Below are 15,229 nucleotides of genomic sequence, written 5' to 3'. Positions count from 1 at the left end.
TTAACAAGTAAACTTGTTGCTTTGGCATGACAGTTACAAAATCACTCTGTTTTTGTAATGACTACTGTTGATGAGCCTACAAATGATGAAAGGCTAGGAAGAACAATATTGTCTGTCATTTCTTCATTTCCTGTCTCATGCTGGATGGTAAAAGCCTAAGCCAGATCGTTTCATTCTATCCAAGCAGACTGATATTTCGTAATCTTTGAATTTATGGTGTTTGAAATGAGTAGAACTTATTTTGATATTCTGAAACTGTGTGATGTGTGAGCCAAAAGCTGATAAATTGCAGGATCAAAGTAAATGTTATTTGTAATGCACAGCATGAAGTGAAGGCACTTATTTTTCTTACTCAAAAGCATGTAGGGGGAACGCCCAATCCTGTCACCATGAAAAAGTCTTCTCTATAGCTACCAACTGCACCAGTTGATCCTTCCAGCACTTTTTTTCAGAGCATGATGTGTTTTCAAGTCAAGACCAGCAAGCTGAACTGGGCGTGAATATGGACTGGAAACCACTGCAGTATGTAACCACAGGGATTAGGTGTTCATCTCACCTGGTCACAATAAACAAGTCTAGCTAGCATACGTACTCTGAACTAATGCTAGTTTCTGTGCTATCTTTAGGAAACAGTTGTGCTCTGTTTTATTTAAGCTGCTTGGATTATTTGGTTATCATCAGGAAAGGAAAGAATTTTAGCATTCAATACATGAGTAATAAAAGTGCATTTTTTCAATAAATTGCAACTCTTCATTTAGCATATTACAGTAGTCAAACCTGGAGCATGGATCAGTGGAGCATGCTTTCCAGACCATGGCCATGAAGGCCAAGCATTCTTGCTCTTCTAGTTCAGTTAGTAAACCAATTTGATAAACACTGCTACAAGGCAATCCATTTTCCCCATAGAAAATCTGCATGTTCAGGAACAGATACCATTCCAGCAGCACACTCAGATGGCACACCTGATGCCTGAGAAGTAGTGAATCTGGGTCAAATACTGTCCAATTCTAACTTCATGTCTCACTTGCTGATTATGCAGTTGAACTTCTGGACCTGCACTGGAAGTACTATGCAGTAATACAAACATTCTGATGGTGATGTTGGATATTTAAGTCAAGCAAGTCATTATCTCGTGCTCCAGCCAGCATGATGAACATACATGTGTGACCTGACAGTGATATGTAACATGTAATGTGTGCATATCTGCTCTGTTCTGTTTGAACTGTTGTAAACTGTTCAGTTGTTTGGAAAAGGGAAAAAATCTAGTATTTGGTACATGAATGATAAAAGTCTACAATTTTTCATACAAGTAGGGTAAACGTAATAAAACTTAAAACATATGTAGAGTGCATATTCGTGCCATATAATCTGATATGTACACTGGGGGAAGAGAGTCATCTCTACTATTATACATTCATAATTTCTAAAAGTAGCTTGGCACAAAGTAGAAAAAGTTTATCTATGCAATTGTTTTTCAGCTATGACATAAAAATAGAGCTTAGGAAAGTTGGCCTCAATATTAAAACAACTACTTTGATTTCTACTAAGTATAACTTTTGCTTACAACAGCATCAAATATGCCTTAGAATCCATCCATAACTGCTCCCTATTTTAAGCATGAATTAATGAATGCTTGCAGTTATATCCTGCCTTTTCACCTCTTCCAAGGAACCCAAAGTAGCTTACATTGTCTTTTTCTACTTCATTTTATCCTTGCAACAACCCTGTGAGGTATGTTAGGCTGTGAGTGAGTGGCCAGTGCAAAGTTATGCAATGAGCTTCATACCCAGGTGAAGCTAAGTCCTGGATCTCTTGTGTTCCAAGCTTACACTTAACCACGGCATCATACTGGCTATATAGAATGACACCACCATGTTCTCAGGTATTAAGATTTTTATAACTGAGTTAACAAATAACTAATAAAATAGTTTTAAGTTCTATTTCAAAAGTTACCTTAGAACTGGTTAAAACTGGAACTTTGCAGGCCTAGGATTGATCATACATTCTATTGATTTTAGTCCAAGCTGCATATTACATAAAAACACAGAAAGCACTAGATAGTGAGAAGGCTATTAGGTGTTGAGAAGTGATCAAACAAGACATTTCTCCTTTCCTCACTTTTTGTTTTCTGCATCAAATTCTTCCTGGGAGGATTTCAGAACCATTCACCCTGGACAAGTAGGGCAGGGATGTCATTAATGCTGGAGCAGGGGTGGGCAGGGAAAGGCCTAGGCATAATCTTAAAATAATGAAATGTACTCTGGAAATGATGCAAGTTTCCTTTTAATAATTAGTAGCCTTTAGTTATTATATTTAAAGGGTCATTAAATATATTCCATATTAGTTTAAGCACTTTGAGTTTTAGGATAAAAGTACTCCATAACATGTAATAGGGTAACTGAGATGCAACAGGTAATGATTGTAACTTCATAGACATCACACAGTATGTAAGGTACACAACATTCTTCTATTGTGCCACCTTTTGCAGTTTGAGAAATCACCAGGTTTTAAAATGGTTCCCACAGTTTCATGTTTGTACAAGTACTCATAAAAACAGAAAACTATGATCATTCAAATCTTTAGGAAATACTTCTTGCACTTCCTGGAGTTTCAGCTGAAAAGCTACCACTGCTTACTTAACAGACATATTGCCAATGAAGACAGCATGTAGCATTAACATTTTATCTCCGGAAAAAGAATCAAGGCTGTACTTGTTTAATGGCACAATGTTCTATTATAGTACATCAGATGTACAATTGTGTCCTCTCCTTCCAAAATACAGCCTTCCAGGGTGGATATTTCAGATTCAGTATTTGAACTGGAAAAAGAGGTAGGGTCAGAAATGCCAAGTTTAACGAGATAAGCCAAGCAGCTGATGAAAACCTCTGATCTGGGGACGAGGACGGGGACTTTGTGGAACAGGGGGAGATGAGGGATGTGACTTTATAGGCCCAGTGGCTTCATGTCAAGTCAAATGAGCAGTTAAGTAACTTCTGGTATTCCTACCATCTGGTTCACAAGCAGCGTGAACCTCGCTGAGGGTGGAGCCAACTCCATTAGGTGGAGAAGGGAATTCAGTTTGAAATCAACCCCTGGTATGGGCAAGAACTAATTCCACAATTAGAGCATTTCATGGATGCCTTTTGATAGTGAGTCTTACATTACTCTCTGTTTCACAAAGCCAGTCCTGGCTAGCCAGCTTTAGCATAATAAAAGAGATTGTAGCTAGATGCCTCTGGCCATGATCTGTTAAGAGGGGAAAAGGATAGAATTTGGGATAGAGTGATACTGGCTCATGACATCAGGCAAGTTCCTTTGATGAACTACTATTAACATCAGAACTATGATCCTTACAAATAATTTTGGGATAGTAATTCTTTGAACCTTGGTTTACATGATATAGAAACTACTAAATAGGATGTGTGGCTTATTTAAGAGAAGCAGAACAGTTGTCCAGAAATACAACCAAGATAAATTTATTATTTATTTATTATTTATTAAAACATTTTTATGCCGCCCCATTCGCCGAAGCCTCGGGGCGGCTTTACAACAATAAATGTTCTGTGCTCTAGTGCAAAAGCAGCAGCAGCAGCAGCAATAAATCAGTTCTTTTACCCACTTTTGGAGATACTAAAGTGCTTGAAAGAGGAGTGTGGCAGAAAGAAAGGAGGTCAGGATCAACATGTCACATTGGCAGATCTATTCCAGGGTCCTGAAGCCCTCTGTTGACATCTGTCCAAAGTACCCTTGCCAATGCCATGGAGCACTGTGTGAAATTAATATGGCAGTACCAAGCCATGTGATGCTGAACACTGTGCCTCTGCTGCTTCCACTCACCACTAGGTAAACCTAATGTGGCTGACAAGCCTATGACAGGGTCCACTAGAGGCAATGCAGAAGGTCTCCATTTTGCTGGCTCTGGATAAGACCTGTGGCCCTCTAAAAGCCTTTGCTGCTCCTTATAACAGGAACAGAAGGATTGCACAGTTCTATAAGCAATTTTTATTGTGACTCCAGTTACCACATTTAATAGCACATCAGTAGCAGTTTATGGTATAGAATTTCAATTCTTCCCTTACAAACTCACTTTGTAGTGGGAAGCTTCCCCCTACAAAGGAAGGTTAGAAATTCAGAAACCAGTTTTAAGGAACCCAGTCAATTTTGAAATAATGCTTCATGATGAAGTCATGTGGAGAATGTAAGAGCTGACCAGAACAGAGTATTTAGCAAAAGAACGACTAGATGGTAAATGCTGATCAAAGGAGAAATCTTAAAACTTCAAATGAAAATATGTACTTCTGGGACTCTGTTAATTAATGGAAGCCCTCAATAAAATGAATTTCCAAACATGCCACACCAGAGCTCAGCAAGCTTCTAGACAACACGAAATATCTCTGAAGTCAACAAAATGCACAGTTTGCAAATATACAAATTTGTGTTTGACGTTAAAGGTCCCTATCTCATTAGGATACCTCTATTTGTAAAAAGGATATATGGACATTGGAGAATAAGGCTTTTTTCAGTCCTTCCCCCCTTTTTTTAACCATTGGCTGAATGATGGCTGTAAAGTTCACATTCCCCATAGACAGCCTTCCCCAACCTTATGCCTTCTGGACATGTTTGGACTACAACACCCAGCATTCCCAGTAAATGGTCCTACTGGATGGAAATGCTGGGACTTGTGGTACAAAGACCACCAGGTTGGGGGAGGCTGCCCTAGGCCTTCAAGCCAAGTTATGGGGTTATCTGGAGGAGATGTGGGGAAGGAAGAGAAAAGGTGTTATTTGGGTTTAGGTTAAGCAAATTAGTCAAATTTGAAAGCCGAGGTCTCCGAACTGAAATTAACAGAGCACAGAAAAACATAAAATACTGAAACTTTACCTAGTCTTGCAATTGTATTTCACTGACTGATTTTATTGCTTTGGAAGGAAAAAAAATTAAAACATGTTGACCCCTGAATATTGCACTGCCAATCAGCATTTTGGTTGGCCCCTTCATATACAAGTCCTGGATAAATTTCTCCAGTGTTTTCTTTAAAATAGAATCTGGATATCCTTGAAGTATTTTCAGTATTTTCATGGACACATCCATAGTTCTTAAGACATTTGATATTTAATACTGTCACTCCCGGATTCAAGAGAGCAGTATCCAACCCTGCTGGCACACTTATCGTATATAGCCTCTAGAAGTGTGCCGATGGTGTAAACTGTTGCAATGAATCTTCTAGACAAAATCATTGTGGCAGCTTAGGTTGTTGGCATACTCACACTAACACTATGCCCACAACGTAAGTGCATAGGAAGCATTGGATACTGCCCCCAAAGGATTCAGAAATGTATCTATTACTGGTTCCAGTGACAACAGACAGGCTACTAAATGAAAACGTAAGTAAAATGCCTCCTTACCTAAACAAACTCCTGTGCATGCCGGCTCAAAGTCATATACATGAACAGTGTTTCAAAGCATACCAAAGTACCAGCCATAAACAAGCACTTAATAGAAAAGATTCACTTTAGAAATGCAAAAATAAACACAAATATCCTTCATTTCTGGAAATAACTACATGTTCAAAGTGAGAGGCAATGGACATGGAAAAATGAGGTTGGAGTTTCATTTGATAGTTCTGTTACAGAACGATAACATCACAGATGTGTTTAACAGCATATAGATGCCTCATAAACTTAATGGAGCCCAACACAGCTATCTCCAGGTGTCAAAACATAATACTGTTGTCACAGTCTTACAGCTGTAATCTTGAAACACTGTGAAACCATTCCACTACTGAACTGTAGTTCAGTTTTCTACAAAGCAAATGCTCTTAACATTTACAGAGGCCAGCATCAAAACTGCCAAACATAAAGTTGTTAAAAACTTGTTAAAACACCAGAACAGTGTTGACATCTACAATCGTTTCAAAATATGCACCAAGCATCATACTCACCGACGGATCTCGGTCTGAGTGACTTTGTTGAAACATTTCTGTGAAATGGTCACGTCAATCCCACTCAGAAGACAGTGAAAAGTCACAGCGGCCTACGGTAGCCTCTGCTAGTTGAACTTTTACTGCTGCGACTGTGCTTGTGACTGTGAGATAGTTGATGCCAAAGCACAACAGGAAAATCTACCCTACAATTCCAGGAAAGCCAGCTCCACCTAATCACCTCCGTCAGAGTTTAAGGTCTAAAAATTGGCTCCGCAATCTGGCCGCCTTTTGTCACTGACACTAAAGCAAACTCTCTCTCTCTCGCTCTTTCAGTATTCAGCTTCCACTGAGTGAGAAAGCGGCAAAGATCAGAACCTCTCGCAGAGAATCCATGTAACCCACCCGACAATGACAGCCTGTAATAAGGGCACTGGGCTTTGCTGCCACATTATTTGAACAAGTGGAAGCTCAGCCTGCTGTGTAATTAATCTAGGAAGGAATAATGAATTTCAGTTCCCATGCCTGTAAGGGGAGACTGACCTGAACCAGTGAAACCTGTCATGCTATCAACAGTTAAAAACTTTACTACTTTCTCATGGAAGGTTGAGGTCTACTGAACAAATATCACACGGACAAGCGTTTGACTGTTCCTGGCTCTTTGATCAGGTCCTTGCATAGGTCCATCACTCTGCTGGAATAATAGCAATAAATGTTTCATTTGAGAGGAGAAGTTCTTTTCTCTCTGTGGTGCCACTGAGGGAGGGGGCAAGAGCAGCTTCATACCAAGAGAAGTATAGTACTGATTATTATGCAATAGCAAAGGAAATCATATGCTTTGCTTAAAGTGCATTGCTTTGTTTGTGTAGTTCATCATTGATACAGCCAAGAGTGGGCCTTTAAACCTAATGTGAATCATGCTTATCACACCCCTGGCCCCTGAACACACAGAAACTAAAATACCATCCCTGCTTTTTCTCCATTTTCAACTTACACACAGTCCTAGGTTTGGAGTTGTTTAAAAAGAAAAAGAAAATAAATTCCACAGTTATATTAACAATGGAACTAAATATCCATTATGACAACATCTTCAGTATTGTTAAACAAATTTCATTAAAAAAGTGAAATCCCTTTATACCATCCTGCATATCTTTCTAAGCATTCTGATACATCCCAGACTTTTGGCTTTCAATGAAGGCGTTAAAAGATTCATGTGAAAGTGGAAGCAGCAGGAATGAATTGCTTCCTTGTGTTCCACTTTTTGCATTTCAGTGTGTCCTTTTATGTTGTTATCATCAAATGAAAAATGCATTAAATGCTTGGAAGAATGGATCCAAATCAACATGCCATTTGCTCTTCATTCCAGAGACAAATCTGCATTTTATTTGCTTTACACAGTAATTTATTTCCTTCATTATTTCCTTGCTTAAAAGAATAACCAGGGTAATATGACATTAAGACAGACATAGTTTCTGCAGGCAAAATCTCAACATCTGCTGAGTTTTTTTTTAAATGTCTACTTAAATAGAGGAATGGAAATAAACAGATAGATGGTAATTAGTGGTAACCTGAACCATCAAAGCTGGTTATTAGGGTAATAGGAAGAATAAATCAGACACAGACCCTTGTTTCATTCATAAATGTACATGAAGACTGTGGTGTGAGAGCAGATTCCTCACAATGCAATTTCACACCATTGGAGGTCTATGTAGGCATTTGCTCCTGCCAACGATAGACTGAAGAAGGGCCTTAACATCTGCATGCAGGCCCCCCACCCAAGTGTCTCTGCCTGCCTCACAGACCTTTGCAAGTGGAGCAGGAGGACCTAGAGACTGACGATGTCATTTGGTTGAAGGTATTTACCCAGCGCCTTCAACTGGAAATCCTGAACGTTCTTACTGGCCCACATGGAAACCTCTGTGCACAATGCTCAAGAGGGGCACGGGATGCTTGGCCCCGATGATAGCCCTATGTTAACCCTACACAGACTGCATGCTAATGCCTGCATAGGACTTGGAAATAACATGTGAATGAAATACCCGTGTGGGCAGGGAAAATTCCATGGTTTTCAAGAAGGGTTGAAGGATATGGGAACAAGAAACACGGTTGACCTCCATCTATTTATCTGTTTAAAAGATCCACAAGCTACATTACAGGGCAATATTCTGTCAAGGTGTCATTCACAAGGTGTCAACCACAGCTCCTTAATATTGAAATGCCAATTACAGTAACAGTCAACAAGTGTGGCTCATACATACTCCCAAAGGCATGGGATCGCTCCGCAGAGAAGTGGTGCTTCCCTGCCGATATGTATGCAAAGAGAGCATAAGCTTTAGGCACAATCCGCAGTAGAGCAGAAAACTCAGCAGGGTTTCTGATTTTCACAACTGTAATGATCCCTGTTTACCCGAACACAGATATGTATGTTGAAATGTTCATTGTTAAGCATTGCAAGGAATCAATTCTCTCAAGTACACTAACTGGTGCTGAGGAAACAAGAACCACCAAAGGCAAGTTGGCTCAGTGATCAATCTGTTTTTATTTTATCCCTACAGTTTTATCCCTACAGTTTTCAAGGGCCATACTATGAGACTTCTAAAACAATCTTGATTTACAGTCAGCTACAATACACCATTAGAATACAAAGCACATTGAATACAATACTGCATTAGAAAAGGGCCAGAAAACAGTCACTTAGGAAAATACATTTTTTTTTAGTGTGGCCCAAAGTTGTTTTAAGTGTGAACCTGACTACATCTTATTTGCACACATTTAATCTAAATATACTTACAGCAGAGTTGTAGCTGGTTTGCCTGTGCTGCAAAAGACAACAAGCGGTTATAGGCCTTGGCTGGCAATGTGCATCTTACTTAACTTTTGCTGAAGCATTCAGTTATACCAACTCCTGAATATACATCTGGTGCACTGTTTCACTTTGAGTGAACTGTGTTTAATAAATGTTTTCCATATCACACTCTGGCCGTTTCCATACTGGCTATTTAAAGTAGAATAGCTACACTATGTTGACTTTTTTTTTTTTTTTTTGGTGCTTTGGCATGACGTCATAAGCAGAACATCTTCCTCCCTTAATTTCCCCTTCATCTTTATTTCCTGCCTGCTTAGAAAATGTGACCTTTTTCAACACAATGGAACAGCTGTTCAAGCTGCTCAATTACTATTGGGGCTGGTTATGACTTATATAGATTGCTAGACATTTCATTCTCTATAGAATGCCCTTTCTCTTTATGAATTAATGCTATCACTTCAACCCTTCCTGTTCCAAACTGCATTGCCTTAACTTCCTTTTTTTCTTCTTCCCCACACTTGCCCCTCATAAATTACAGCTTTGGGTCATAATCATAATCATTGCAGTGAGTGGGGAGAAACTTTGGGGTTACAACCTCCCGGCCTTGACACAGAATATCATTGAGATTCCAATAGTGGTAGGAAAGTTCCTAAACCATTAAGCAGAAAAACACCATTTGGGTGCTGCTTCCTGGAGATACTCCTTGACTTCAGGCTAACCTGCTTCAGCTACCCAGAATGACCCTTTTTTTGTAAGCTGAAAATCCAGTCATAAATATCTTGAGCATTGTGAGAAGTGGAAACTGTCACTCAGCATCAGAAATGTCTTGGGCATCCGTGACTCCCATGCATCCATATTTTAGGCAGTACTCTCAAAAGGGTGAGGACCAGAGTCACCAAAGACAGAACCATACTTTACTAGCCATAACCACTTGCCATTGGAGAGTCTGGAATGTGAAGGCATCCCCCAAGAAGAAAAGCCAATTAAAAAAAAACATGGCTACAGCCTGTGCAATAAATGAACAACAATGTGTGTAACTGTTAAATTGCAAAATTAATATCATCCTTCCTATCTGGAACTCAGGAAGTTAATCCATTTTACTTTCATAGCAATTGTTTCTGTACTTTGTGAGAAATGGATTAAATCCATTGATAGTAAGGGGGTGCCAACATATACAGTGCTGGTGATGTATAGAAGGACATTAAAAGATGTTTTAGTTGAAGGAGTTGCCATTTGACATTCATTGGTAAATAACCTAAACCAGAAGCTTTGGAAGTGACAAGAAGTCTCCTCCTTACCCCGTGAGTTCTTAAGATGTGGAGTCCTCAAGTAGCCCAGCATTTTCATGGGAATGGCTGTCTCACTAACAAGTCCAAGTTGCATCAAAAAGGTAATGTAGCCTTAATGTAGCCTTAATATATGGATCAAAATGAAGAGACACTAAATAAGATGTACCCCTGACCCCGCCTCCCTTTCTAGTAGGGCTGGTGGCACTCCATTCCCTCATACATGGGTAGATCCTAAATATCTTTTTGAGTGTCAGATAAGCCAGGTTGAGATTTGCCCATGCAGGTGTGTTCAAAGGAAAAGCTTGTTACTTGTACGAGAAAAATAAAATGCCTCGTGATACAGGTTTAAATCAGGAAAATTAAAGGCTTCTTCAGAAAATGACAACTGTGACTTCTTAAGCAAATATCAAGAGCGGGGAAGGCTGTTTCCCAAATAAACTTCCAGAGTGTCACATTAAGTTTTTAGCAAGATTAAAGCATGATAAAACCTGCCCAATGGTTTAATAAATTTTCTTCTTACAACATAAGAGGTATCCTATAGGTGATGATTAAAATATTTTCTACTTTTACTGCCCATTACACTGAAAACAACATATTTAACACAGAATCCTAATACACTATTGGCTGTACAATAGCAATATGTTATCATTTTATCCCTACAGTTTTCAGGGGGCACACTTGATAAATTAGGGTCAAATCCAAACAGGAGTAATTCTTTTGTATACAGTTATTAAGCTCTGTACTGACCAGAGTTTGACAGAAATCAGTCCTGAACAAGTTAATAAAAGGATTAATTTTTAATTAATCCCTTATCCACAAACAGGATATGTGGAACAGCTTTGGGCATCCAAGTAACAGTAGAATTGTGATGATGATAACTTTAACAAAAATTCCCTACAATTTTACTCATGTATTGTTGCCTGTACAGTATAAAGAGAAATAGCAGGAAATTTGTCTTAGTTTGACACCCATACTCCCCAAAACCGAGATACATGATCTTGTTCAAATACAGCTAAACAAAGAAACTGGAGATGTTCAGATTTACTTATGTGTTTTTTAATATTATATCCAGCTTTCCATAAGAACATACCACAATGATAAAATAAACACAGCAAGACAGTTATAAAATATATCACAGTATAAAACAAAAACAGCAGGTGTAAACATTAATAAAATAGTGGCTAATGATAACAAACATGCTTGCAAACACTAGTATAGGCATTGAAACGTAGGCAGCGACACATTTGTCTGCCAAAATAACAAGACACACCCCAATACAGATTATATTCTTTTTCTTATTGTGTTGAGACAAAGCACTGTAACCCTCTCCTCTTCCATGTCGAAGCTTATGCCAAACCTTGGGTGCTGTTTAGACTCTGAGGAATGGGCTTGGGTCTTAGCTTGAGAAAAGAGGGTAGAGCCAAAGCTGCCATCCCTTCAACCCTTCCCTCTTCAGGTCAAAACATGAGCAACTAAGGGTTACTTGATAGTGATACCGATCATTCATTCTAGCAGCAGAAGGAAAAGAGTCATCTGGGTGAGCATGAGGTGAATTCAGCAGCAGCAACAGGTAGTGCAGGGGTTGCAGTTAAGTAACACCTGGCTACTGTGTTGTGTGCTCTGACAGTCTCCTATTGTGATACATTGTATATGGGGCAGATTTTGAAGAAAGCCCAGAAACTTTAGTTCGAACTCTAAAACACCAGCAGCAAGGGTACTGACTAGAACTTGCTGCTACAGTCATATTAGTCCAGTATTAAACCATCATCTCTAGCTTCTGATTCATTTCTGGACTCAGTTCAAGATCATGTTTGCAACTTCTAAAGACATTAATGGTGTGTAAAAGTTCCGACCTGGATCAGGAGATCAATATAAGAAGCACTGCTCCAACTACTCCTACGCACTGAATCCTGGCCACTAGCTACTGATGGACAGGCCTCTTCAGTGGTAGCCCTCCTCTGGAATGTTCTCCCTTGAGGTCTTCTGGTGCTAGGTTTTGATACTTTGGCATCAAGCAAATGTCTTTTTATTTTCTCTAGCTTTCTGCTTACTAAATATTTTAGTGCCAGATTTATTTTAGAACTGTTCTACAGTTGTTTTAGAACTCTGTTGTTGCTGTTTGACAAAATATGTAATAATTGTGCTAGCTAGAGTCTTGAAAACTGTATTTGACCAATTTCATGGTATTATTACATTACATTTCTATACTGCCTGTAGCTGAAGTTTTCTGGGTGGGTCACCACATTTAAGTTACCCATCCAGGTCTCAGACAGTTCTGAGCCCTGCTTAGCTTCCAATATTAGGTGGGATCAAGCACTTCTAACTATACATAAGATTATAGGTATCTTCCCTGAAACTCCATTGCAACACCTAAGTTGAATGAATTACTAAAATAAGTACAGTGATATAGCTGTAGTAAAATTCTAGAAATCATTGGATGCTCCACTGGCTGGAAGACAGTTTGTTTTGGGCAATAACTAAATTAACCAAATTAACTAATTAGTATGAATTGGAGAGCACTGCCCAGAAAAAATATTATTTTTCCAGGACAAGTGCTCTAGACGTGATCTACTGTTCTGGCAGACCATTTGTCCTACCTACCATTGCTTTTGGTAGGCACTTCCTATCTACTTAACCCCCCCCTTTTTTTTTTGCCTAAAATACAGCACTTAATATGGAATGAGCTGGAGAGGGAGAAAACTTATTGTACAAAGAAAAATAACATCCTCTGGGCTACAGTATCTGGACTGAAGACAAAAAAGTCTGTAACAACTAAAAGGGGGTATTTGGAACCAAAGTATCATCCTGTCAACAATATGAACTGCAGGTTGCACTAAGTAATCAGCTGCTGATGTCTGATAGTTGCTTTTATAAACAGTACCTATCCTCCGACCTTTTGGAGGGCACTATAGTAGTTTAGCTAGAATGGGGTGGCTCAAGAGCTCTTGGGCCTGAAGTGAAGGATTAGTTGGTGTCGCCTTCCCACATTCTACATGCAGAAACCAACTGGGCCAGCAGTGGAATACCATGTCAGCAGTGGTGACAGGGAGACACCACACTACACCTGATGGCAGCAGAATTCAATAATCTACCTCCATTCCCCAGCAACTGCTGCCCAGGCAGCTGCCTGACAATGCCTATTTATTTATTTGATGGATTTCCCACCTTTTTTCACTCAAAGAGGCTTACACAATTCTCTACTGCTACTCTCAATCTTCTCCACACAACAACCACCCTGTGAGGTAGGTTTTATTTCTTGCATCAATTTGTTGTAAACCATCCTGAGACGTCTGTGATGGGACAGTAGAGAAAAATTTTAAATAAATAAAATAAATAAAAATAGGTTGGGCTCTTAACCACTACAGCATACTGGCTACATGCTTATGGGTAGTTCTGGCTCTGAGGAAGAACAAATCTTTTAAAAGGCTGAGCAGAAAACCATTTTGGAAAAATCACCAGGTCATTCCAAATTAGCCTCACTGGAAAAATGAAAATAAGTTGGTTGCCAGTTTGAGGATTAACCAAGGAAAGTCACCTTAACTTTTGATTTGCCATTATAAAGCCAGTTGAAAAGACAGGGCATGACATTCTTAACAGCTGGCTGGAAAAAAAGTTCTTTTCTGGGAATTTCATCCTAGTGGCAGACAGTTCTCCACACAGCTGGCTTGATCATTCCTTGTGGAAAGCATCAGCCAGGGGGCTGACACACTGATGCAAGAATCATTCACACTTCATATTACTGCAAAACTTTGCAGTTAGAATCCCTTTGAAGTCCACCCTTTCCATCTATAAAATGACTGTCAATCTTGTAACTCAAGTATTTTCATGCCACATCACATCACTTCATTTTATTTTCTTTTTTAAGGAAGAAAAGTATGCTCAGCTTCCTTTTTCCTGGAACACTTTCCTATCTGGATATGAGCATTATGTGGTTCAGTTTTCAGATGCATGAAAGGGTCAATATGAGTTTCATAAATGCTGATGTTGCCAAGCATGAACACCACCTCCAAGCTACACAAAGAGCCTGAAAGCACTGAATGTGCTTTATGGAACATTGCAAGTTGAGGGCACTCTCTTGCCCTCCAATATGAATATAGCCCCATTTCAGTGTTTTTCAGCATATTTACATCCATGCTCTAGAGAAGCATGCAGAAATCATTTGCTGTAATGGAAGTCCTATTGCAGGTTATTCGACTGGTCCAGTGCTGCCACTAATAATGTCTTTTAATTACAAACTGAGAAAGTCAGGCTTTTGGCCCCACTGTGCCAGGATTCCTTAAGCCCACAAGGAAGTTGCAGCTGCTTGACAAGAGAAAGAATGGATTTTAATTAAATAAATAAAGGCGGAGTCATCAACAGCCATTTATGGACAGCTGAAGACCTTGTGGAAATCTTCAGATTGACACTTTTGCAAGTCGTGGGATGGCTCTTAAGTTTCCAGAGATGGAATACCCCATCCAAACCTTTAATATTAGCTGGTGCTTGGCTAGGTTGAGGATTCCTGAGGAATCTGAGGCTCAGTTCACATTTCCTAATGAAAACAATGGATGGGAATGCTCTGGCATTCTGACTGAAGGAGAGATTTTCTTTCTAGCTTCCCTTTCTGCATGTAGGGAACTCCTGAAAAGCATCACAGTATCAGAAAAGGCTTTGGGGACAAGTCTGCTGCTATTCCATCTTTCCATACCCTAAGGGGGAAAGAATGGGTTCTGCTCTTCCACGTTAATCTTGCATCCTCAGCAACTGCAGTTGTCTTCTGAAAGCAGCAGTTTACTCTTTGCTCTGGCAACAACAGATCTTGCCTGGACAGGCAATGGAGATTTCTGACAGAGCAAATTAGAAAGCATGCTTTACAAATATTATTGCAGATGCTGAAGCGGAAAGGACAGGTTGGAATGGGACAGTGATAGGTAGCCCACTGTCCTTCAAGAGCACAAAATGCTCTATGCCAGTTACTCATTGTTTCCACCATCGTAGAAAGGAGTCTGTACCCTTCCCTGGAATTCCAAATGTAGGGGTCCCATCCATCTATATCTGCATATTTACAGTAATATGAAGTAAAGCTACCGAATTGTTCTGTCAGCAAAATGTTACAGAGAGTAGTTCCGAGTGCTCAAAGCTTCAGGGCATACTGCTATTATGGAACAGCTGCATCACCCACTTGACATAAAGTGCTGAAGAAAGAGTTTCTAAGGATGGGCAGTAAAGGCTTCA

The 15,229-nt window shown here is 39.5% G+C and overlaps 1 protein-coding gene across 3 annotated transcripts in view; it reads right to left on the bottom strand.

The window, feature by feature from the left end:
- MID1 (midline 1) overlaps positions 1-15,229 on the bottom strand; it is a 227,406-nt gene that overhangs the window by 87,420 nt on the left and 124,757 nt on the right. Inside the window, exon 1 of one of the 3 annotated variants that reach the window (XM_044432277.1) lies at positions 5,942-6,082. The exons of the other annotated variants lie outside the window; for them this stretch is intronic. The gene's annotated coding sequence lies outside the window, so the exon portion shown is untranslated. Of the gene's footprint in view, positions 1-5,941; positions 6,083-15,229 lie in introns of those variants that run through there. 3 annotated transcript variants of the gene reach the window in all.

This window comes from Varanus komodoensis, unplaced genomic scaffold, assembly GCF_004798865.1.
Source record: "Varanus komodoensis strain SLA01 unplaced genomic scaffold, ASM479886v1 scaffold1, whole genome shotgun sequence".
NCBI classification, from domain to species: domain Eukaryota; kingdom Metazoa; phylum Chordata; class Lepidosauria; order Squamata; family Varanidae; genus Varanus; species Varanus komodoensis.
The sequence above is the reverse complement of the archived record's forward strand: the minus strand, read 5'-3'. Positions and strand labels throughout refer to the sequence as shown.